The 24,887-nt window shown below is 39.3% G+C and overlaps 1 protein-coding gene across 5 annotated transcripts in view; it reads left to right on the top strand.

Moving 5' to 3' along the window:
* SFMBT1 (Scm like with four mbt domains 1) overlaps positions 1 to 24,887 on the top strand; it is a 156,566-nt gene that overhangs the window by 55,182 nt on the left and 76,497 nt on the right. Inside the window, exon 1 of one of the 5 annotated variants that reach the window (XM_058442977.1) lies at positions 7,301 to 7,414. The exons of the other annotated variants lie outside the window; for them this stretch is intronic. The gene's annotated coding sequence lies outside the window, so the exon portion shown is untranslated. Of the gene's footprint in view, positions 1 to 7,300; positions 7,415 to 24,887 lie in introns of those variants that run through there. 5 annotated transcript variants of the gene reach the window in all.

A 24,887-nucleotide genomic window follows, 5' to 3' on the forward strand; every position in this document is an offset into this window, starting at 1 on the left:
AAAAAACTACATGTTTTTTATGGGGTTTTGGTTGAAGTTTATAAATGTTAAGGGTTTTGCATAGAAAAAAAATTTTCCTACCCTTTTTACCCGCTCTATGTGCTATTTTTTGAGCTGTTTAAAAAAAAAAAGATACAGCGTTATATTTTCAGAAATTGAGAAATCTTTAAATTAGTTTTCTTGGCCCTCTTTTAAATTAAAGGATAAGTATGATAAATAATGTGTTGAGACTCCAATTCTATCTAAATAGCTGCCAGAACTACTCCTGATCAGTTTCCTTCAGACAGAAGTTGCAAGCTCACCACTGTCAGGCACAGTGTAAAATCACGGAGAAAGATGAAGGTGGGGCCCAGACCCTGAGGAGCAGGTAGGCCTGAATCACTCCAGGTGAAATGCTCTTCTAGAGGGTCCCACAAAATGCTGTGGTAGTTTTGAAGGGAGAGAATTGAATTCTGCATGGGAATGTATATTTATTGTTTCCTTTACTTGTGGAGTGTGCTAACCCACCTATGATTTCCCTTAGTTTTTCCTTCTGAAAGATGATCTGCTTTTATAAAATTATTGGTTAGTTTAAGGAAACATACTGAGGAAGCAGTAGTTTTTGTTCCATTAAGACTGATTACCAAGATCTCAATATCAAAGTCTAATTAACTGAGCAGATTTACCCATGACCTGTTTTGCCTAGTCACAGAAATACAAGATATAAAGCAGAACTCAAAATCACTTTAACATTTTATTATTTTAAAACAAATTTTATTTTAATTTTTATGGCTACATAGAGGTGTATATATTTGTGGGGTATGTGAGATGTTTTGATACAGACATACAATGTGTAATAATCACATAATGTAAAATAGAGGTGTCCATCCTCAAACACTTATCCTTTGTGTTACAAACAATACTTTATTCTTCTGTATTCTGTTTTGGACTACAGATAAACTGGAATGTATTTTAGAGGAGAGACTAGGAAGGTGAGGCAACTCAGGACCTGTTTAGGAAGAACAGTTGATGAATGTTAGTTCTCTCAGCTATGTGAAGGGCTCTGTGTGAGTGAATGAGCACAGACTCATTCTGAGTGGGCAACAGCAGTGGGCAGAAGCCATAGGGACTTGGCAGCAGGTTAAGGATAGGCTTTGTGGTGGAGCTGCTTAGAAGTGGAATAGATTATCCTAGAAGGTAGTTGTGGGAGTTTTTTATCCCTGTGTCATTGATGGTGTTGGAACACAGAAATGGACAACCTCCTCCTCGGGGATGGATGATGTTTTAGTCATTTGTGCTGCTATGACAGAACACCTGAGACTCAGTAACTTATGAATAATAGAAACTTATTTTCTCACTATTCTGGAGTCTGAGAAGTCCAAAATCAAGGTGCTGGCAGATTTAGTGTCTAGGGAGGTGTCATTCCTCATTGATGGTGCATCCTCACGTGGTGGAAGGCGGAAGGGAATGTGAGAGCAAGAAGGGGCAGGCAGCTCTCAGAAGCTTCTTATAATGGCATTGATCCAATCGCTTCCTGAAAGGCCCCACGTCTTAATACTGTCATGTTAGGGATTAACTTTCAACGTTCAGGCTGGGCGAGGTGGCTCACGCCTGTAATCACAGCACTTTGGGAGGCCGAGGTGGGTGGATCTCCTGAGGTCAGGAGTTCGAGACTAGCCTGGCCAACATGGTGAAACCCCATCTCTACTAAAGATACAAAAATTAGCCAGGCGTGGTGGCGCTTGCCTATAGTCCCAGCTACTCGGGAGGCTGAGGCACGTTAATTGCTTGAACCCAAGAGGTGGAGGTTGCAGTGAGCTGAGATTGTGCCACTGCACTCCAGCCTATGCAACAAGAGCGAAACTCCATCTCAAAAAAAAAAAAAAAAAGTTTCAGCATGTGAATTTTGGGTGGGACACAACATTCAAACCACAGCAGATAGGAAAGAATTCTCTAGAAAAGCACTGTAGGGTAATGGAGAGCTGTTGTTATTTGTGGAAATGTTGGCACATGAGAATGGTGTGTACCACAGAACTGTTGAGGACCGTTGGACTGGGTGTTACTTATTAAAGTTTTTTCTAACTTTTAGAGTCACCAGCCTCAGTTATTCAGTGAAACAAAGAGCAATTTTAAAAAATCATCCAGGCAGCTGGCTTAATGTATGTAAAAGTGCAGTGCTAGGTATAGTTGCTGAAGATACTATGCAGACGTTTGCAAATGAGACAGTAATGTGGGTGTAAAGTTATTTGGGAAAAAATGAGCAAACAAAAAATGTTTATATGTTGAACTTCATTACTCATCATTTGAAGTGAAAAAATTATTCTCTTTATACTTCACCCCACTTCATTAATATCTCTCCAGAATTGCAAGGTTGATATCACCCCATAGTAGTAATGTTTGTTCATTAGGTTTATTTCCTTGCTTTATGCGTAATGTCTGAATTCCCAAGGCCAAAGCTCCTTAGTTTTGATAATAGTATTTGTTAAAGTTGAGAAAACTTTTCCTTCCTTCCTTCTTTCCATCCATCCTTCTTTCTTTCTTGTCTCCCTCTCTTTCCTCTCTTTCTTGCTCAACTTTTTCTTGACGTTTTCAAATATTAAGGTGGCTCTTTGAAGTTTAACTGTCCAACAGTCTGAATTTCTTTGACGTTTTGTTAAAGATTCCGAGAAAAGTAGTATTCTGGTGTTTGAATGGCTTATTCATTTTTTTTCTTTAAAGATTGCTTTGAGATGAAATTGAAGTAAACTTAAGACTTTGGATAGTTAGATTTAACATTAAGTCTCTTCAAGCATTTGGTTTTGGTTTCCAAGTCAGGAAGGACTGAGTGTTCTGTCATCTGACTCTGTGGCACAAAATTCCAAACTTGATGTGGCTGAGCCTGTGATACGCTTCAAAATACCATTTTGGAGGAATTTAATGTGAGTTAAACAACTGAGTTGAGTTGTCTTTTATACTTTAATAGAGAATAATACTGCATTTATCTCACATCCTATAAGAGAAAACTGAGGAAAAACCTTTTAATGACTTCAGGTGTATGCTTTGAGTTATTTTTACCTTTATGATGATATTTTTCCTGAGTGAGTGGTTGTGTTTTGACCAACTAAGCCTTATTATTTATTGGATGACTTCAGGCACCTGTCTGTTTCAATGATAGTTTTGTCCAAGACTGAAAGAAGTTATACATTATGTAAACACTGTTTTTTTCTTTTTCTTTTTTTTTTTTTGAGATGGTGTCTAGCTCTGACACTAGGCTGGAGTGCAGTGGCGCAATCTCAGCTTACTGCACTGTCTGCCTCCCGGGTTCAAGCGATTCTCCCAGCCTCCCAAGTAGCTGGGACTACAGGCGCGTGCCACTACGCCCAGCTAATTTTTGTATTTTTAGTAGAGACAGCATTTCACCATGTTAGCCAGGCTGTTCTCTGTCTCCTGACCTCGTGATCCGCCACTTCAGCCTCCCAAAGTGTTGGGATTACAGGTGTGAGCCACCACACCTGGCCTTATTTTTTTCTTATAAAACATGAGCATTAGTAGGAATAGTTTTATGGAAGGCATGTTTCTTTCTTTCTTTTTTTTTTTTTGAGATGGAGTCAGGCTGGAGTGCAGTGGCGCAATCTCAGCTCACTGCAAGCTCTACCTCCCGGGTTCACACCATTCTCCTGCCTCAGCCTCCCAGAAGGCATGTTTCTTATAACACATGAAAACATGACCATTAGTAGCATAGTATTATTAAGGATTGAAAAGTATACCAATAATTTTGTACTAAGCGCTGTAAAGTGGAATTGGTAAGTCCTAATCTTAGAAAACTGGCCACCTTTGTAATATTCCATTTAAGTTCACAAAATAATAATTTAGTGTGGCAGGAAAGAAACCAAATTATTTTTAGGGAAAGAATAGAAAAGTGGAGAAAAGAAATCAAGAAGAGGAATCTTTGTTTAACAGGTATAGAGATTTAACCAAAAATTTCTATATATTTAACATAGATACTTTTGGTTTTCAGAGAATGTTTACATATGTTAGATTGAAAGATGTGGAGGTACTGAAATCTATAAAAACAACTATTAAGGTATGACTAGGGTCTAATACTAACCAAACAGAAGGCTTCCAAGTGTCCTGCTGTGCTTTGGAAATAACAGGTAAGTAAGTAGACTGCTATTCTGCCAATTACGGTTTTGGTTTTACATCTTACTTATGAGTCTGTTTAGATTCCTAATTAATTATCATAACCTAGGCTGGTTTTTTTCCTCATGTCTATTTAACTTTTTGTGCCAAATTATTTTACAGATTTAATGTGTTATGTAGTACATCTCTAGTAGTAACCAGAGATTTACTCCTTTTTTGGAAGCACTTATTTTAAAAGCTCCTAAAGAGTTGTTTTGTGTTCTAAATAATTTATACTTTTTCTAAATAACTAATACTTGTTCCTTGTATCATTGTTGTTAAATGTTCAGCATGCCTCTTAGGTATTGGCTCAGTGTTTTGCAGCAGACATTCACCACTGTGTTTCCCCGAGGATACCCTCGCAGCAGCATTACCCTGGAGTTGGGAGGCATTCTTGAGGGACAGGTTCTTGAGGGACAGGTTCTTGAGGTGTTCTTGAGGGACTGACCTGTATGGTTGCCTGTCGTGATTTTTGAGGGGTGGTAGCCTATCCAAAAGTTCTCAATATTTATAACTGATAATCTAGTTCTTATAGGGCCTTAAACTTAAAAAAATTCCAGTGAATTAATTGTACAGCATATGTGTCTATAGTCTAGGCATCTTTAAATTCTAACATAGAGCTTTTAAAAATGCTTGTATGTTTAATGTAACAATACAAAGCAGCAAAATCCCCAGAGCATCCTGCCTTATAATCACGAGTTAAAGTTTGGTGAGTGATTGAACCTCCCAAGGTTCTCTCTAAGTCAACCACTATAACTTCCCCTCAGCTCTCTTCTGGGTTGAGGCAGAGCCTCTTACTCCCTTGGGGAAAGACTTTGTTTTTTATGCTTTCCTGATGATTCTGACATTATTGATGATGGCTGTTTATTACACTGATTTTTTTAGCCTTTTGGCTGCTCTCTTAATTCTATGTTATTCCATTCCATTAAAGAGTTAATAAGGAAATGTGTTTTAATTTAAAAATGTGTACTGTATAAGTTTGCTAGGAGAGGTTAGAAGGGTATTTGTTGAGAAAAAAAAAAGAAGGCATCTCACTTCCTTATAGGTTGGGAATCATCTTTGAAACAGTAAACATTCATTCTAGTAAGAGGCTTGTTACAGCAGTAATAGTTGAGGGCTTACTATGCAATAAACTTTTAAGTACATTAATTGAATAATCAAGGTAACTTTATGAGATAGGTACTGTTGTTAACATTTGCATTTTACAGATGAGGACACTGAGACATAAACTGATTACTTCACTAGGCCACAGCCACACAGCAAGCAGGCTGGGTAGTCGGGACTCACACCCAGCAGTCTGGCTGCCAAGACCACATGCTTCCTTGCCAGGACTGCCCTGTTACTTTTGATATGGTGTACCATTCATTTACCTTGATTTTCTCCTGTTTTGAGGTCTAAGTAAACACGTAAAAATTTTGTATGTTGGAAAGTTGTAGCCTAGGTTCAGTAGCCTCAAAATTTATGACCCCTAACTCCCTTAGCTGGGAGACATGGTTGCATGGGAATATGAGGGGTTTTAGACATGCTTCTAATATTCTAATAAATAGAATTTATTAGATAGTTGCTGTTTGTATGGTGTGGTATTTTACATAAATTATTTTAGTCTTCACAACAGCCCTTCACCATATTCCCTATGTAACAGATAAGGAAACTGAGCTGGTAAGTGGTAGACTGTGCAACTTAAGCTGGGTCTCATTTTTTATGGTTAGTCTAGTCTAACTAGTGGTCATTCCCCAGCATGTGAGTTTTGTTGTTCACTTTTCGGAGAAATATTTTCCCCAGCTGATGAAGACAGAAGTGTAAAGTCAAAGACTTGTGTTCTCATCTTAAGCACCTCTTCTGGTGAGGGATCTTTTTTGAGATACTAACTATGCTAAGCTTTGGGTAGAACAAATTTAGTTATACTCAGTATTCAGCTTCAGTTGATTTTTCAACCTCCTCACAAGAATAATCTGCTTTCAATGTAATGTAATTGGCTTTTATGTTGCTTCCAGTTCTTTCTCAACAGTTCATGTGCCAGGGAATTTGTAGACATAATATCACAGATATCTGAGGCAACAAGGGATTTAGTAGGGGAAAAAGTGAAGACTGTCAAATGGAGGTTTCTTTGGTCCTGTCGGAAGCTGTCTTTTTTCCTGGCACATGTATGTGCACTTGATATCTCCTTTAATTGACCTGTCTTTCTGATCTTTAATTGTGGTCATCAGGGAGCTTTCAAATCTTTCCTCCTCCTCTTCTCCTCTCCCAGTTGTCTTCCTTTTTGTGGGGTTGGCTATACTGAGATGAGCACAGAGGTGGCTATTTGTGGGGTAAAGATAATTAAGTAACTTTCTAGGCCTGATTAGAATCAGGTCTCTTTGGTTTGTGGTCAGTTCCTAAACCTAGAGCTAACTAAGAACCTCAAAAACATTTGGAGGCCTTTATTTCAGGTTTCCGCTTTGTTCTGTCTGTAGCTGAGCTCTTGCAGTTAAACTACGTTAGTGTCCCTGACTGGTCTCTCGGCTATCTCTTTAAGGATTAAACTGCCCCATTGCCAGACTCCTTGTTGCTTAATGTAAATTTGATGAAGTGCCAGAGAGCTTTAAGCTACCCTACCAAATGTCAAAATTAGTCATATGGCCTGTTCTTGATCATGGTAATTGGAAAGAGATTAGGAAGGGGAAGGACATCAAAATCCATGAATAATTCAAAATGTTCATTATTTTGTTTCCCAGCTCCACTTTCCCTTTTTCCTTTCACAAGTTGTTTGTGTTTTCTTTCTTTTTTTTTTTTTTTTTGCCAGAAATCACATTCTGAAATTTGATTTAAATCTTCATTGAGTACTTCTTTGTGTTTAGTGTATTCTTTAGACATATCCCTTAGAGGTATAGCAAAATTAATACTAAAAGAGCACTTTCCTTTTCAATTTGCATACATATATTTTTTGTTGGAAAATCAGAATTCTTTAGTTTTCTTTTATTTTTATTTTTATTTTATTTATTTATGTTTTGAGATGGAGTCTCACTCTGTCGCCCAGGCTGGAGTGCAGTGGCACGATCTTGGCTCACTGCAAGCTCCGCCTCCCGGGTTCACACCATTCTCCTGCCTCAGCCTCCCGAATAGCTGAGACTACAGGCGCCTGCTACCACGCCCGGCTAATTTTTTGTATTTTTTAGTAGAGACGGGGTTTTACTATGTTAGCCGTCTCAATCTCCTGACCTTGTGATCGCCTGCCTCGGACTCGCGAAGTGCTGGGATTACAGGCGTGAGCCACCGCGCCCGGCCTACTTTTCTTGTAGTAAGTATGTTTGCCTGCCAATACCTTTTACATTCAGTATTTTCTGGTGTCAAAAAGATACATTTTTAGCTGTATAGCAAAAATCATTTGGTCTCAGAGGTTCAATATATAAAATTATCTGAATATGAGTTTAAGTTAAACTTAACTATTTTAGAACTAATAAGTGGTTTATTCTATCAAAGTTTTAGTTTATTAATTATTTGGATTTACAATTAATTATTTAAACAAGTATTTATTGAGTACCAACTATGTTTCAGGAGCAGAGATTTTAGTCTGATTTGTTCATTATTCTATGCTGGTGCCTAGAACAGGACTTGACACATAATAGCCATGGGTTCTGAGAGAAGTAGAATATATAGGCTGAAACCATTTTAATGTGATGTGTTTGCTGACCTGAGAGAATTACCACTGTCAGATGAACATTGTTGATATTACGCAGACTCAAGACATTTTTGAATCTATGTTGCCTCTCTTAGGAATGAACATGTATTTCCTACAAGCTCCTCAGCAAACTTTCTCTTCTCTTTAGCCAGGACTGGGTCACATGGCCACAAGGAAGACTTAGAACACAATTACCTGACAAAGAGGCATGAGATTAACTGGGCACAATCCAGTATATGGAACGTTGCTACCCGAACAAATGAGGGATTTAGCGGCAAAGAGGAAGAGGTAGAGGGAATGACTTATTAGGCTACTAGTAGTGACCATTTACAGAATTGGAGAGAGTTGAATCTAGACTGGGCTTAACTTTATACAGTGCTGTGAAGAAAGTAGTTTCTAAGTGTATATACTAGTTAGGTGTTCATTAATTTAGAGTTTTGGTTTTAGCTTTTATCCTTTCATATGAATTAATCTGTTTTAGGGCCCTACTAGAACAAGATTTTAGAAGCTTATAGATGGCAGCATCTGTCTAGGTGCCATCCAGACTCTTGGTTACTCACCATTCTAAGTAGAACAGTATGGAACTTAGAAGTTAAATGAATGAATGAATAAAACAACTTGCTCGTAGATCATCTAGGGCCGTCACTCTATGGTATAAGACATACCTCACAATTATCCTTGTATTCTCTGAGCTCCAGGAAAACCCCCAGAGCCCAGAAAGACTAAGGAGCTCAGGCTCTGGAATCAGATGAGGGTTCAGATGCTGCCTCTGCTGCGTCCTATCTACAGTCATGCATGGCATGATGGTGTTTCAGTCAATGGTGGACTGTATATATGACGGTGGTCCCATACAATTATAATGGAGCTGAAAAATTCCTATGGCCTAATGATGATGTAGTAGCCATCCTAAAGTCATAGTGAGATACATACTCGTGTTTGTTATGGTACTGGTGTAAATAAACCTACTGCACTGGCAGTTATATAAAAGCATAACACATACAGTTATGTACAGTATATAATACTTGATCATAATAAATAACTGGTTTATTTACTGTACTTTTTAATCATTATTTTAGAGTATATGCCTTTTACTTATTAAAAAAAATTAACCGTAAGCCAGCCTCAGACAGGTCCTTCAGGAGTTATTCCAGAAGGAGGCATTGTTACCAAGGAGATGGCAGCTCCATGCATGTTATTGCTCCCGAAGATCTTCCAGTGGGACAGGATGTGGAGGTGAAAGACAACGATATTGATGATCCTGGTCCTGTGTAGGCCTAGGCTGTTGTGTTAGTTTTTAACAAAAAGTTTCAAAAAGTAAATTAAAAGTTAATAGAAAAAAGGTTATAGAATAAGGATATAAAGAAAAAAAATATATATATATATATATATTTTGAGATGGAGTCTCACTCTGTCACCCAGACTGGAGAGCAGTGGCACGATCTCGGCTCACTGCAACCTCCACCTCCCGGGTTCAAGCGATTCTGCTGCCTCAGCCTCCTGAGTAGCTGGGATTACAGGCACTCGCCGCCACGCCCTGCTAATTTTTTTTTTTTTTTGAGACAGAGTCTTGCTGTGTCACCAGGCTAAAGTGCAGTGGCGCAATCTTGGTTCACTGCAACCTCCGCCTCCCAGGTTAAAGCGATTCCCCTGCCTCAACCTCCCGAGTAGCTGGGACTACAGGCACCTGCCGCCATGCCTGGCTGCCTAATTTTTTTTTTTTTTTGTATTTTTAGTAGAGATGGGGTTTTGCTATGTTGGCCAGGCTGGTCTCAAACTCCTGACCTCAGGTCACCCGCCCACCTCAGCCTCCCAAAGTATTGGATTACAGACGTGAGGCATGGCGTCCGACCGAAAAAAATATTTTTTATACAGCTATACAGTGTATATATTTTAAGCTATGTGTTATTACAAGAAAGTCAAAAAAATTTTTTAAATCAAAAAGTTTATAAAGTTACAGGAAGCTAAGGTTAATTTATTATTGAAGGAAGAAAAGTATTCTTAAAACAAATTTAGTGTAGCCTACATGTACAGTGTTTAGAAAGTCTACAGTAGTATACAGTAATATCCCAGGCCTTCACATTCACTCACCACTCACTGACTCACCCAGAACAACTTCCCAGTTCTGCAAGCTCCATTCATGATAAGTGCCCTATATAAATGTTCCATTTTTTGTCTTTTTTTTTTTTTTTTTTCCTGAGATGGAGTCTCACTCTGTCGCCCAGGCTGAAGTGTAGTGGCATGATCTCAGCTCACTGCAACCTCCACTTCCCAGGTTCAAGCAATTCTCCTGCCTCAGCCTCCTGAGTAGCTGGGACTATAGGCGCCCACCACCACACCGAGCTAATTTTTGTATTTTTAGTAGAGACGGGGTTTCACCGTGTTGGCCAGGCCTGTCTCAAACTCCTCACCTCAAGTAATCTGCCCGCCTTGGCCTCCCAAAGTGCTGGGATTATAGGCGTGAGCCACTGAGCCTGGCCTCATTTTTTATCTTTTATGACATATTTTGACTATACCTTTCCTATGTTTAAATATATTTAGATACACAAATACTTACCATTGTGTTACAGTTGCCTGCAGGTTTGTAGCGTAGGGGCAATAGGCTATACCGTATCGCCTATAGGTGTATAGTAGGCCACACCGTCTAGGTTTGTGTAAATACACCCTATAATGTTTGAATAATGACAAAATTGCCAAACAACAAACTTCTCAGAACATATCCTCATTATTAAGCGATGCATGACTGTATATGAACTGACATGTTAACTTTTCCTCATCTGTAAAATGGAGTTATCATTGTATGAGTTAAGCGGAATAGCTAGGATTAAATAAGAGATCATTAAAAAATAATAAACCCTTAAATATTAAGCTTACCATGTGTTGGACAGTGTTCTGTGTGCCTAATTATTTAGTATACAATACATAAAAAGTACCAGGCACATACATAGTAGATACTCAAATAATCTTTTCTTTTTTCTTGATAAATGGTTAACAAGCATTTGTTCTATTGAAATGAAGTTTCTGATCTGTGACTTGACACGAGAAAGCTGAGAAACAGCAACGATGAAATTACAGAATAATTTCAAGTCTTTTCATAACTGAACATGGTCTTTTCCTATAATCTTTCTTTTTTTTTTTTGAGACGGAGTCTCGCTCTGTCACCCAGGCTGGAGTGCAGTGGCGCAATCTCAGCTCACTGCAAGCTCCGCCTCCCGGGTTCACGCCATTCTCCTGCCTCAGCCTCTCCGAGTAGCTGGGACTACAGGCGCCTGCCACCACGCCCGGCTAATTTTTTGTATTTTTAGTAGAGACGGGGTTTCACCGTGGTCTCAATCTCCTGACCTCGTGATCCGCCCGCCTCGGCCTCCCAAAGTGCTGGGATTACAAGTGTGAGCCACCGCTCCCGGCCTAATCTTTTTATAATACTATTGGAATTGGTACATTTTGACAGTGCTTGTGTTGGTGAATCAAATAGCTCCTGATTTAATCGGAGCAAAGACATACTGTGTCAACATGTGCTCATGTTACTGGCTCCCATAAATAAAGCATTTAATTGATGAAAATGTAATCATATTTGAACTCTGGAAGAGCTATCGTTCCAGCCTATAAGATAATATAAGGATAAAGAAATGATTTTAAATGCTTTTGTCATATTTTGGTACAGTGAAGGATAATTTCAAAACTGCAATTTAGTCGTCTTGGTATCTGGCAAAGAGGAGGTGCTCAATATCCTGGTACTAATCAGTAATTGCTAAGGAAGCAGGGCCGCAAAGTGGTCATACTTAGCCAACTGTGGACTTGGGATTTATAGGGTGGTCAGCCTGAGATTTCCAAACTCATTACAGTATGAATCATTATAGTATGAAAATATATATATATATATTCATAGTATTTAGTATAGTATTCATTATATATTATAATAATATATAACCTATATTCAATATAGTATCCATTATAGTATGAATTTTTAAAGATTATTTATGCCTGAGATTATTGAAAGACATACATTAAAGAAAGCTAGAAAATTTGTCGTTGAAGTGCCTGTATTGGAAAGTATGCGGGTGTTGAAATTGGAATTTTAAAAAATAAGGCGGCATAAATTACTGAATTGCTATGGGGAAATGCCTTCAAGGCTGATTGGTAAACCTAGAAAAGGTGAAATGTAAGATGGGATTGAAGCCGACAAGGAGGTTCCCAAGGGGCAAAAAAAAAGAATTGGCCCCATTCTTGCTGTCTAAAAGAGTTTTTTATTATGTTCAGATGAAGCATCGTGGGTGAAAAAAAGCTTATAAATTGGCGACACTACACAGATAAGGGGTGTAATAATTGTACTTTTGTTGATTGAAAACATTTTCCTGAAAACTCCAAGAGCAAACCTTTAGTGGTGAGGAAAGTAATCATATTGCCCTATTTTGCACTGAAGCTCGTCATAATTTTTCTTCCTCAAACCATTCCTACTTCAGACTTCCCTTTTTCCACAAGTGGCCGTTCTGTCCTTCCAGTTGCTTAAGCCAGAAACTTCAGTCAGCCCAGATACTGCTCTTTCTCTCATACCCCAAATCCATCTTAATACCCCAAATCCTCCACATTTTCACTTCTCCTGTCCTGGACCTAGCGACCAACACCTTTCACTGGGATTATTCTGTGGTCTTTTTAATTAGTCTTCCTGCTTCTGCTCTTGCTTTGTTCTCACATAGCTGCAGAATGATCCTTTTAAAAGATAAATCAAATTATGTTCCTCCTCTGCTCAGAATCCTTCAATGGCTTCCCCAAAGCCAAAATCGTCACAGCAGCCTGCAAGTTCATATAAAATATGACTCCCTGATAGCTTCCTGAGTTCATCTCCTGGCATCTCTACTGTGATCATTTTGTTCCAACCACTGTGGCCTCAGATACGCCACACAAGCTCCCACTTCAGAGACTTTGCACTTTTTGTTTTTCTGCCTCGAATATTCTTCCGCAGGTACCCACATGGTTCACTTCCTCATTTCCCTCTGGTGTTGTTTCGTGTTACCTCAACACTAAGACTTTGATCACTCTGTTAAAAGTAGGACTCCCTGTCCTCCTCCCTTGTTCAGTTTTTTTCTTCTAACATTTGTTTTCATTCAACATACATATTATAGTTGACACTTGAACAACACAGAGGTGTTGACCCCACATGCAGTTGAAGATCTGCATATAACTTTTGACTTCTCAAAAACTTTACCAATAGCCTACTGTTGACCAGAAGCCTTACCAATAACATAAGCAGTCAATAAACACGTATTTTATATGTTATATATTACATACTGTTTTCTTACAATAGAGTAAGCTGGAGAAAAAATGTTACAAAGAAAATCCTAAGGCAGAGAAAATATATTAATATTGACTCTTCATCGAGTGGAAGTGGATCATCATAAAGGTCTTCATCCTTGTCATCTTCACATTGAGTAGGCTGAGGAGGAGTAAGAAGAGAGGTTGGTGTTGCTGTCTCAGGGTGCCACAGATGGAAGAGGGGAGGAGGCAGAAAGGAAGACAAGAGGGGCAGGTGCACTTGGTGTAACTTTGCAGAAATACATTATAATTTCTGTCTGAATGTTTGCTTTTTCCTTTCTCTAAAACTGTTTCTATATGGTATCAACTCCTCTTCCACTGTTTGCTTTAGTTTCAGTGCCATATCATAGAGGGATCTTGTCATAAAAGCAGTCCTGAATAATCCAAACCCTTCTGCCAGATTGTCAGTGTTGATTTATTTTCTGGCACTGCTTCTTCTACATCTTCTTCCTTATTGGCACTGGTTTTGGAATAATTCATCTCCATCAAGTTGTCTTCTGTTAATTCCTCTGATGTGCTGTGTTTTAGCTCTTCAATTTCTCCATGATCTGTATCTTTTTTTTTTTTTTTTTTTTTTTTTTGAGATGGGAGTCTTGCTCTGTCGCCCAGGCTGTAGTGCAGTGCTGCGATCTCAGCTTACTTCAACCTCCGCCTCCTGGGTTCAAGCGATTCTCCTGCCTTAGCCTCCTGAGTAGCTGGGATTACAGGCATATGCCACCATGTCTGGCTAATTTTTGTGTTTTTAATAGAGACGAGGTTTCACCTTGTTGGCCAGGCTGGTCTGGAACACCTGACCTCAAGTGATCTGCCCGCCTTGGCCTCCCAAAGTGCTGGCATTACAGGCGTGAGCCACCACGCCCGGCCCATGATCTATATCTTAACCCTTCACCTCCAACCTTTTTGGCCATATCTACAACCTCTTTCATGATTTTCGTGATTGGCTCTGTTGTCAATCCTGTGAAGTTATGTAGGACATCTGGACAATTTTCTCTAGCAGGAGTCTGTTGTTTCAGGCTTGATGGCTTTCAGGACTTTTTCTATAACAATGGAATCTTCAATAGTGTAATCCTTCCAGACTTTCATGATGTTCTATCAGGATTCTCTTGCGTAGTGTTGACAGTCCTTTCCATAAAGGAATGTGTGTAATGAGCCTTAAAGGCCCTTATGAGCTCTTGATCTAGAGACTGAATTAGAGACATTGTGTTTGGGGGGCAAGTAGACTCCCATCACCACTTTTGGTGTTGAATTCATGGGGTGAGTTGAACTCGTGGGTGGCTGGGGGCATTGTCAAATATCAAAAGAACTTTAAAAAGCAGACCCTTACTGGCAAGGTACTTCCTGACTTCAGGGACAAATCATTGATGGAACCAATTCAGGAAAAGGGTTCTTGTTGTCCAGGCCTTTTTGTAGAACCAAAAGACTAGCATCTGGCTTTTATCTTTTCCCTTCGAGGCGTGGGGGTTAGCGGGCTGTCCTGATTATAAACCCAACTGCACTTGCTCAAAATAGTCAAGTTAGACTATCCTTTCCTCCCTTAAATCCGGGTGCTTTCTTCTCCTTACTAATAAATGTCCTTTGTAGCACGTTTTCCCCCAAAGTAGAGCACTTTTTCATCAGCCTTAAAAACCTGTTCAGGTTGGGTGCAGTGGCTCATTCTTGAAATCCTAGCATTTTGGGAGGCCAAGATGGGAGGATTGCTTGAGCCCAGGAGTTCCAGACTAGTCTGCCTAATGTAGTGAGACCTCGTCTCTGCAGAAAAGTAAAAAAAAAAATTAGCTGAGTGTGGTGGCACATCCCTGTAGTCTTAGCTATTAGGGAGGTTGAGGTGACAGGATTGCTTGAGCCTGGGAAGTGGAGGTTGCAGTGATCTGAGCTCATGCCACTGCACTCCAGCCTGGGTGACAGAACAAGACCCTGTCTCAAAAAAATCCCACAGAAACCTATTCAGGCGGAAATCCTTTATCCTCAATGATTTTCTTAATGGCATTGGGGAACTCATTTGCTGCCTGTTGGTCAGCAGAAGCTGCTTCTCCTATTAAAGTTTTAAAGCCAAACCACTTTCTAAAATTATCAAACCATCCTTTGCTGGCATTAAATCCTCCAGCTTTAGATCCTTCACCTTTTTTTTTTTTTTTTTTTTTTCTGAGATGGAATTTCACTCTTGTTGCCCATGCTGGAGCGCAGTGGCATGATTTCAGCTCACTGCAACCTCTGCCTCCCGGGTTCAAGTGATTCTCTTGCCTCAGCCTCACGAGTAGCTGGGATTACAGGCATGTGCCACCACGCCCGGCTAATTTTGTACTTTTAGTTGAGATGGGGTTTCTCCATGTTGGTCAAGCTGGTCTCGAACTCCGGACCTCAGGTGATCCACCCGCCTCAGCCTCCCAAAGTGCTGGAATTACAGGCATGAGCCACCATACCCGGCCTCTTTCACCTTTCTTTTGCTTTAAGTTGTCATATAATGACTTTGCTTTTTCTCAAATCATATGAAAGTTTATAGGTATGCCTTTCTACAGCAGTCGTGCACTCACATAAAAGCTGCATTTTCAACACAAGATAGAAACATAATTCACACAAAATGCAAGGTTTTTGCACCTGTTGGCGTAGCTGCAGTGATGGCTTCACAGATTTCCTTTGCTTTTTTTTTTTTTTTTTAAACAATGGTCCTTATGCTGGATTTACTTATCTTGAAATGGAGGTAGCTGCAGCTGTAGCCCTCGATCTATTGTACGTATCAAGTAATCCAGCTTTTTCTTATAATGTCACCACTTCTCTCTGCTTCTTGAGAGCGCGTCCAGCATCTCTAGTGGTACTTTCTATGGGTCTTAGGGTGTTGTTAAATTCAGTACTGCACTAAGCGTCATGAAAAATGTGTAAGAACCATGGGAGATCACTTTTTATTGTGATATTATTTATGCATTTTACTGGAGAGATGAACTGCCCACGTGGAGATGATTAGTGTCATACAGCATTTTAAGGAGATGGTGGCAACACTTGAGCTCAAGGCAATAGCAACAGGAGATAGCTGCAAAATGATTGCAGTAGTGCAATATGTACTACACTTAATTTTGTGTAGTTATGATGTAAAACTACATCTTTAGGTTTGTTTACATTTCTCAGGACTGGGAATGACACCATGTACAGTCTGTTTGTATAAGTTTTGATATTTTTTAACTTTTAATAATAGATTTGTATATATTTTAAAGTGGTAAATGATAAAATAGACTAATAGGTACATGTATTCTATGCATTCACCACACACCTTTTTCTTAATTTTTTGATATTTTTAAGCTACATGGTTTGTCTGCAAGTTTTTTCAAATTGTCATAAATCTCCAAAAATTTTTCCAAGATAGTTATTTTTAAAAATCTGTAAGTGGACCCATGTATTTCATGCCCATGTTGTTCAAGGCTCAGCTGTATTTATTTTATTGCTGCTATCTACACACTTTAGATTATGAGATTCGTGAGGGCAGGTTTCAAAATATTTGTTCACCTAGAACAAATGTGGTGAGGCGATGATAAGTGCTCAGTAAATATTTATTGACAGAATTCCATGACAGTTCATAGTATCACTACTGTTGATTCATAGAGCCTCCTTTAAATAAAATAACTGCTATTCACTGTTAATATAAGTTCTGGTGAATGGCAATACTAATTTAAGCACTCTGTTACTAATGGTGGGAAGTGCCATACTATAGTTTGCAGCTTCCTTTGTAGTTGGATGGGGTCTTGTGACCGGATTTTAATTAGTGGAATGTGGGTGGAAGGGACGTACCACTTTTAGGTCTGTCCCATGAAAACCTCCCATGTGTGATCCCCTACAGTGAATGATTTGTGAAGACTTTGTTGAAGATGGTAGAGCTATGTGGCGGAAGGCTTTTGGCTTCATGAATAATCACATGGTGGAGAGTTGCCTACTGATTAGGAACACCTGTTTGGACTTCAGCTGAGTGGGAAATACATATCTGTTGGATGAAGCAATTGAAAATTGAAATTTATCTGTTAAAGCATAGCATTACCTTAACTGATACAAACCAGTAACAGCCAAATTATTTTCTTTCTCTTTCTGTTGCATATCCTAAGGGTAACCCAGATATCTTGTCTTTTTTTTTTTGTCATTGGCTTCTGTATTTGAAATGTTATTTAAAAGCGCAGTTGTGTCCTTGAATATAAGTACCATTTTTATAGTTTTACTGAGATACATTTCACAGACCATAAAACTCACTTATTTAAAGTTTACAGTTAAATAGTTTTTTTATTCACAGAATAGTACAACTCTCACCACATTCTAATATTAGAATGTTTTAATACCCCCAAAAGCAACCCTGTACATATTAGTAGTCGTTATCCATTACCTTTTCTCTACCAGCTCTTGGCAACCACAGTCTACCCTCTGTCTCTGTGAATTTGCCTATTCTGGTCATTTTATATAAATGGAAGCATATAATATGTGGCCTTTAGTGTCTGTCTGTCTTTTCATGTACAATATTTTCAAGGTTATCCTTGTTGTAGTATGTATTCGTACTTCATTTCTTTTTATGGCTGAATAATATTCCATTATATTAGATATATTACATTTTACTTATCCATTAATTGGTTGATACTTTTGATTTGTTTCTATTTTTTGACTTATAAATAATACTACGAACATTCACGAACAAGTTTATGTTTGGACATATGTTTTCATATGTCTTGGGTATATATTGAGGAGTGAAATACTGGGCCATATGGTAACTCTATGTTTAACACTGAGGAACTGCCAGACTGTTTTCCCAGGTGGTTGCATCATTTTACATTCCCACCAACATTGCCTTTACGTTTTGTTACCACCAGAGGAGTAGGGTCACCTGGTAAGTATAGTTCCTTAAGGGCTGTAGGTGGGGGGTGCTCACAGAGGCACCTGGGGGTGGCAGGCAGTGTGAGGTTGACCTCTCTCCTGCCTCTTCTTCTACTTGTTCTTGCTTGCTTACTTGGCACCAACTGCCCTGGCCTCCCTGCTATTCCTAGAACATAGCTCACTCTCACATGTTCTCCCTTTAGGCCCTTTGTGCTGGCTTTTCCCTCTGCCTGGCATGCTCTTTCCTTCTATAGCTCCCTCAAATCTTTGTCCATATGTTACCTTGTCAGTGAAGCCTCCTTTCCACCCCATTTAACCACCCCACACTGTCATTCCTCCCCAGCTCTATCACTTACAACATTTAGAAAAAGTATTATACTTTCTTCCTTACGCTAAAATATAAGCTTCATGAGGGCAGAGATTTTGGTCTGTTTTCTTCACTGATATATCTCTAATTTTTTTTTATTGTGCCCGACACATAGTAAGTTTCCAGTAAATATTTATTGAAAGAATGAATAAATAGCTTTCCATGTCAATAAATGCATTTTTTGTCTTAAAATTTTAAATCACTGAAGTAAACATATGAATACATTTTTATCTTAAAAAGTTTACCCAATACAGTTAAAACAAACACTCCCTTTTGCCCTGCCCCTGAATCTCACTTTCCTATTAATGATTTGGATGTATCCTTCCTGACCACGTTAAAGGTATCTGCACATATATATGTGTACCTATAGGAATATGTAGTTTTGTTTTTGTTCAGTTTTATATAGATATAGGTTATATATATATATATATATATATATGTCTAGGTAAAACCACTATCCAAATCCAAAGCTTATTTCATCACCCCAGCATAAACTTTATGCTTACTAAGCTGTCTTATTCTTTTTAAGTTTCACCTTGTGGATGTGCCATTATGTATTGATTGACCCTGAGGTTTCCAGTTTTTTCTTTTCTTTTTCTTTTTCCTTTCTTTTTGAGAGAAGTCTCACACTGTTGCCTGGGCTGGAATGCAGTGGTGCAATCTCGGCTCACTGCAACCTCCGCCTCCTGGGTTCAAGCGATTCTCCTGCCTCAGCCTCCCGAGTAGCTGGGATTACAGGCACCCGCCACTAGGCCTGGCTAATCTTTTTGTATTTTTAGTAGAGACGGGGTTTCACCATGTTGTTCAGGCTGGTCTCGAACTCCTGACCTCGTGATCCACCTGCCTCGGCCTCCCAAAGTGCTGGGATTATAGGTGTTAGCCACCGCTCCCGGCCTCCCGTTTTTTCTTAATACAGGCATTGCTTAAGCAAACATTTTGGTTCTTGCTACTTTGTACACATGGGGATGTTTCTCTGTGTATGCCCTGAAATGAGGACAATTTAAACTCTTTCTTTGAAATTGTTGTGCTACTTACTTGCTTGTTGTCTCAGGATATTTTTCTGAAATATGTTGGAAGTGGAACTGGTGGGTTGTAGAGAATGCAAGTTAAAATTTTGATAGAATAAAATTTCTGTCTAAAAGGGCTATATCCATTTGTGCTCCTGAACTGATAATGATGGCTTCCATTTCTCCATGTCTTCAACTATATTCAGTGTTACTAATCTTTTGTTTTTGCCAATCTGGGTGAAAAATAAAATTTTAGCTGTTGAGGTTGAATATGTTTTCATATGATTACCAGTCATTCCCTACAATTATCGTTCATATCTGACCTTTTAAAAAAATGTCCATGTTATTAGGTTTGGTCTTTCTTATTTATCTAATAGGTGCTGTTATTATGGCTATTAATATTTTGTCTGCCATATATGCTGGAGATAGTTTTTTTTCTGTAGCTTGTTTTTTAAATTTGTTTATGGTTCTTTTTGCCAGTTGAAAGTTTTAAATGTTTATTTACTCAAATGTATCCATTTTATGGCTTCCTTGCTTAAGGAAATCTATGCTATTCCAAGGCTATAACCATATTCACATATGTTTTAATTTCTTTGGAATCTTCTTTTTCATGTTTTTCTCTTTTAATTCATCTGTAATTTATTTATGTGGCAGCATAAAGTAAGGTTCTAATTTTTTTTCCTCCCAAAATGGATAGCCAGTTCTTTAACACTAATTGTATCCTTTCACGATTTATATGGAATGCCCTCTTAATCACAAACTGCACTCTCATAAAAATTAATCTATTTTGTTCAACTTTATTTTACTTTATTGATGTTTGTCTTTTCTTATGCTAATATTACACTATTTTGATTTAAGAATTTTTTTTTTTTGTAGAGATGGGGTCTCACTATGCTGTCCAGGTTGGTCTTGAACTCCCAGCCTCATGATCCTCCTGTCTTGGCCTCCTAAAGTGCTGGGATTACAGGCATGAGCCACTGTGTCTGGCCTAATATTTTGATAGAAGGAGCTTGCCTCATGTCATCTTTTACAAAAATGTAGCTGGATTGTATATTTTCTCTTTTAGATGCATTTAATTTTATTTTTTGTTTTTTTGGGACACAGTCTTGCTCTATCACCCAGGTTGGAGTGTGGCGGTATGATCTTGGGTCATTACAGCCTCTGCGTCTCAGACTCAAGCAATTATCAACTTCCTGGCTGGTTGCGCCGTGGCTCATGCCTGTAATCCCAGCACTTCGGTAGTCTGAGGCGAGAGCAGATCACCTCACCTGAGGTCAGGAGTTCGAGACCAGCCTGGCTAACATGGTGAAACCCTGTCTCTACCAAAAATACAAAAAGTAGCCGGGCATGGTAGCACGCACCTGTAATCCCGGTTACTCAGGAGGCTAAGGCACGAGAATTGCTTGAGCCTGGGAGGCGGAGGTTGCAGTAAAACAAGATTGCGCCACTGCATTCCAGCCTGGGTAACAGAAGTAGACTGTCTCAAAACAAACAAACAAAAAAATCTCAGCTTCCTGAGTAGCTGGGATTACAGGCATGTGTCACACATTTAGCTAATTTTGGTTCTTTAAATTTTTCGTAGAGATGAGGTCTTACTATATTGCCCAGGCTGGTCTGCAAGTCCTGGGCGCAAGCTATCCTCCCACCTTGGCTTCCCACAGTGCTGAGATTAGAGGCGTGAGCCACTATGCCCAGCTTAGATTTATTCTAAAATTAGCTTATCAAGTCATACAGTGGCCTATTGGGTCAATCATAGAATCAGAAGAAAAAAAATGTCCTATTGGGATTTGGAGGAGAAAACCATTTCTCTAACACAATTTCCAATGGTCATGTATGGTGCATTGTATGCTTATGCTGTATTTTACTTAACAATTTCTCATTGTTGTCCAAAATCTTTAAAAATATTGACTCCACAGTTTGACTTTGTTTTCTTTTTTTCCAGTTTAGGTTATTCTTGAGTTTGGGTTTTGTTTAGAACTTTCAGTGGTTTTATAAATTTATTAGTACCAGTTTATTCAACTGAGATGGATTTGCCCTGTGTTGGGTTTATAAAATCATGAAAAGGTTTGGCTCAGATTTTTTTTTTTTTTTTCCTATACAGTGTCTTGCCCTGTCACCCAGGCTGGAGTGCAGTGGTGCAAACTTGGCTCACTGCAACCTCTGCCCTGGGTTCGAGCAATTCTCCCACTGCAGCTTCCTGAGTAGCATGTGCCACCACACCCAGCTAATTTTTTTTTTTTTTACTTTTTGTAGAGACAGGGTCTTGCCATATTGCTCAGGCTTATCTCAAACTCCTGAGCTCAAGTGATTCGCCACCTCGGCCCCCTAAAGTGCTGGGATTACAGGCGTGAGCCAACGTGCCTGGCCTCAGATTTAATTTAGATGATATGAGTGGCTAAGATTTTTCTCTCAAAATTGAACTAAAACCTTGACTTTATCAGACTTTATTTTTTAATCTCTCTAGTCAGACATGTAGCAGTGGGTTAAAAGAATAAAAATGACACAACAAACAACTTAATGAAACAATAGACGGTTTCTGCCCCTGAGTTACGTTGGCATTTGACAAATGGAAAGACAACGTTTAATTTAGATAGTCAAATAAAACATGTAGTGACGGTTGACTATAGTAAGAGTGAAAGGTTGACAGAAAGCTACACCTGTTGGGGAATGGGAACAGAAAATATAAGGTGACTCTACCGCTGACTGCACTGTCAAGGTCAGAGTTAACTTTGCAGATCTGCTGAAAATGGAGCATCTGATTTGCTGAATTGTTGCAATTAGTATATTTAACAACATACTTGAAATTATTGTTGGACTTGTATCTGTTGAGGGATAAGTGTACAAATTCAAACATTTCAATAGGAATTTTCTTGCTAACTGCCTGGTATTTATTGAATTAAAGTGTTTTTTTTTCCAACCACCGAACGTTATCAGTGATCTTTAGAACCACACTGAGGTCCTGTCCTTTCTAAGCCCTTTAAAAGTTACTTATGTCAGACATGTTAAATCATTTGGCTGAGGATACTTCCCACAGAAATTTTTCTTGCATTATTGCAACTTCCCCATGTCATCACTCATCTTACTCAATGTTTATCTTGGCCTTGAAAACAAAGGGCATTAACATGAAGCCAGGTTACTACTACTAGGCTTAGAGTGTGGACTGTATGTGTAATCTAAAATAAGATGGGAGGGCTGAGGCAGGCGGATCACTTGAGGTCAGGGGTTCGAGAACAGCCTGGCCAACATGGTCTCTACCAAAATACAAAAAATACAAAATTAGCCAGGCGTGGCAGCTCATATCTGTAATTCCAGCTACTTGGGAGGCTAAGGCAGGAGAATCACTTCAACCCAGGAGGCAGAGGTTGCAGTGAGCCGAGATTGTGCCGCTGCACTCCAGCCTGGGCAACAGAGCGAGACTGTGTCTAAAAAAACCCCACCAAGATGGGAGGGGAAAATTTTGTCTAACATAGTTGTTGTTCAGATGACTTTTAGGTCTTAAAAAAATCTGTTAAAATTCCATGGTAGTTTTATTTTATATTGATGTACCACTTAAAAATGAAATAGCTATTCAGTTTGATTTTACTGCCTGGGTTTAGTTGTTGTTCTTTTTTAGTATTTGTCTTGAAAGCTTATTTTATCCAATTAGCTTTGCCTTTTCAATTTTTATTTATATTTCTTAGAAGTATTTAAAATTTCTCCAAGCTTCAGTATATTTTCTTAGAACCCCCTCCAAATATCTAGGCACCTATTTAGTTCACTAAAGTATTAAATAAGATGAGTAAGATCCAGATCAGTTAATTCATGAGAATTTATTTATTTTTACTTTTATTTATTTATTTATTTTTACTGATTTATTTTTGAGACAGGGTCTCTCTCTGTTGCCCAGGCTAGAATGCAGTTGCAGTGGTGTGATCATTGCTCACAGTAACCTCAGACTCCTGGGCTCAAGAGATCCTTCCACCTCAGGCTTCCAAAGCACTGGGACTACAGGGGTGAGCCATTGGGCCCAGCCTTATAAGCACTTATTTAAATGAATAACTCTTTCTTTTTTTCCTTTTCTGAGATGGAGTCTCACTCTGTCGCCCATGTTGGAGTGCAGTGGTGCGATCTTGGCTCTCTGAAGCCTCACCCTCCTGGACTCAAGCGATTCTCTTCTCAGCCTCCCAAATAGCTGGGATTACAGGTGCCCGCCACCACACTCAGCTTGTGTGTGTGTGTGTGTGTGTGTGTGTGTGTGTGTGTGTGTGTGTGTTTAGTAGAGATGGGGTTTTACCAAGTTGGCGAGGCTGGCCTCAAACTCCTGACCTCAAGCAGTCCACCCGCCTGGGCCTCTCAAAGTGCTAGGATTACAGGCGTGAGCTACCTCACCAGGCCTTAAATGAGTAACTCTTAGTGTGTTCTGTTCACTACAAGAGGGTGATAATACCAAAATAAATGATAAAATAAATGATGACAGTAAAACAATTTAATATGAACAGGAAATAAATGAAAAGTGAATTAAATTTTCATATACTAAGCTCCTGGATATTTTACCGTTGTTTTTTTTTTTGGTTTTTGTTTTTTTTTTTTTGGTTTTTTTTTGAGACGGAGTCTCGCTCTGTCCCCCAGGCTGGAGTGCAGTGGCGCAATCTCGGCTCACTGCAAGCTCCGCCTCCCACGTTCACGCCATTCTCCTGCCTCAGCCTCTCCGAGTAGCTGGGACTACAGGTGCCCGCCACCACGCCCGGCTAATTTTTTGTATTTTTAGTAGAGACGGGGTTTCACCGTGGTCTCGATCTCCTGACCTCGTGATCCGCCCACCTCGGCCTCCCAAAGTGCTGGGATTACAAGCGTGAGCCACCGCGCCCCCGTTTTTTCTTTACTGCATGAAAAGACAGCAGGCTAACAATAAAGAGAGAGCGTAAACAGATGTTCCACAGCAGAAGACTTCATCAGTCTATTTCTTGTGATCCTATTAAGATGATGAACTGATTGCTTATTGGCTGAAATCTAAATGATTGATGTAAGGTTGAAAAAATGTCACAGCCTTAGCTTTCTGCTACATAAGACTTGTATCCCTCCACTTCATGCCTTGTGGCTTTGAAGCTTCATTATTATTTTTGTACTTTGTGGCTCTCTGCACAAAATACTCTAGCATGTTCCAAGAGTTCATGAACATAAACAGTAGATGACATCTTCAAAGCCTAGTGACCCAACAGATATTTATTTAGCACTGACTTCGTTCTGTCAAAACCATGCTGAAGTGTCAAGACTTTATATGTGGAGATTATCTACTAAATTAGAGCCATAGGAATTTGAACCTGTCAACAGCCTGCTTAAAACAGTGCCCCAGCACGTAGGCAGTCCTCAGTAAATATTAATTGCTGTTATCCCGTCTCTTCCTGTTCAATCTTTTATTTGCCACTTACTCTATTGGTTTGCATGCTCTAGCCACAGCAGCCTTCAGGTCCTTCCCACCGTAGAGCCTTGGTTTATGCTGTTCTTGGTGCCTGGAATAGTCCTCCTTTTCTCCCCCTTTTGCCTAGCTGCTGTATCATTTTCTCAGGGACACTGTCAGTGACCTTAGGTT

Source organism: Hylobates moloch, unplaced genomic scaffold, assembly GCF_009828535.3.
Source record: "Hylobates moloch isolate HMO894 unplaced genomic scaffold, HMol_V3 SCAFFOLD_8, whole genome shotgun sequence".
In the NCBI taxonomy this organism is placed as follows: domain Eukaryota; kingdom Metazoa; phylum Chordata; class Mammalia; order Primates; family Hylobatidae; genus Hylobates; species Hylobates moloch.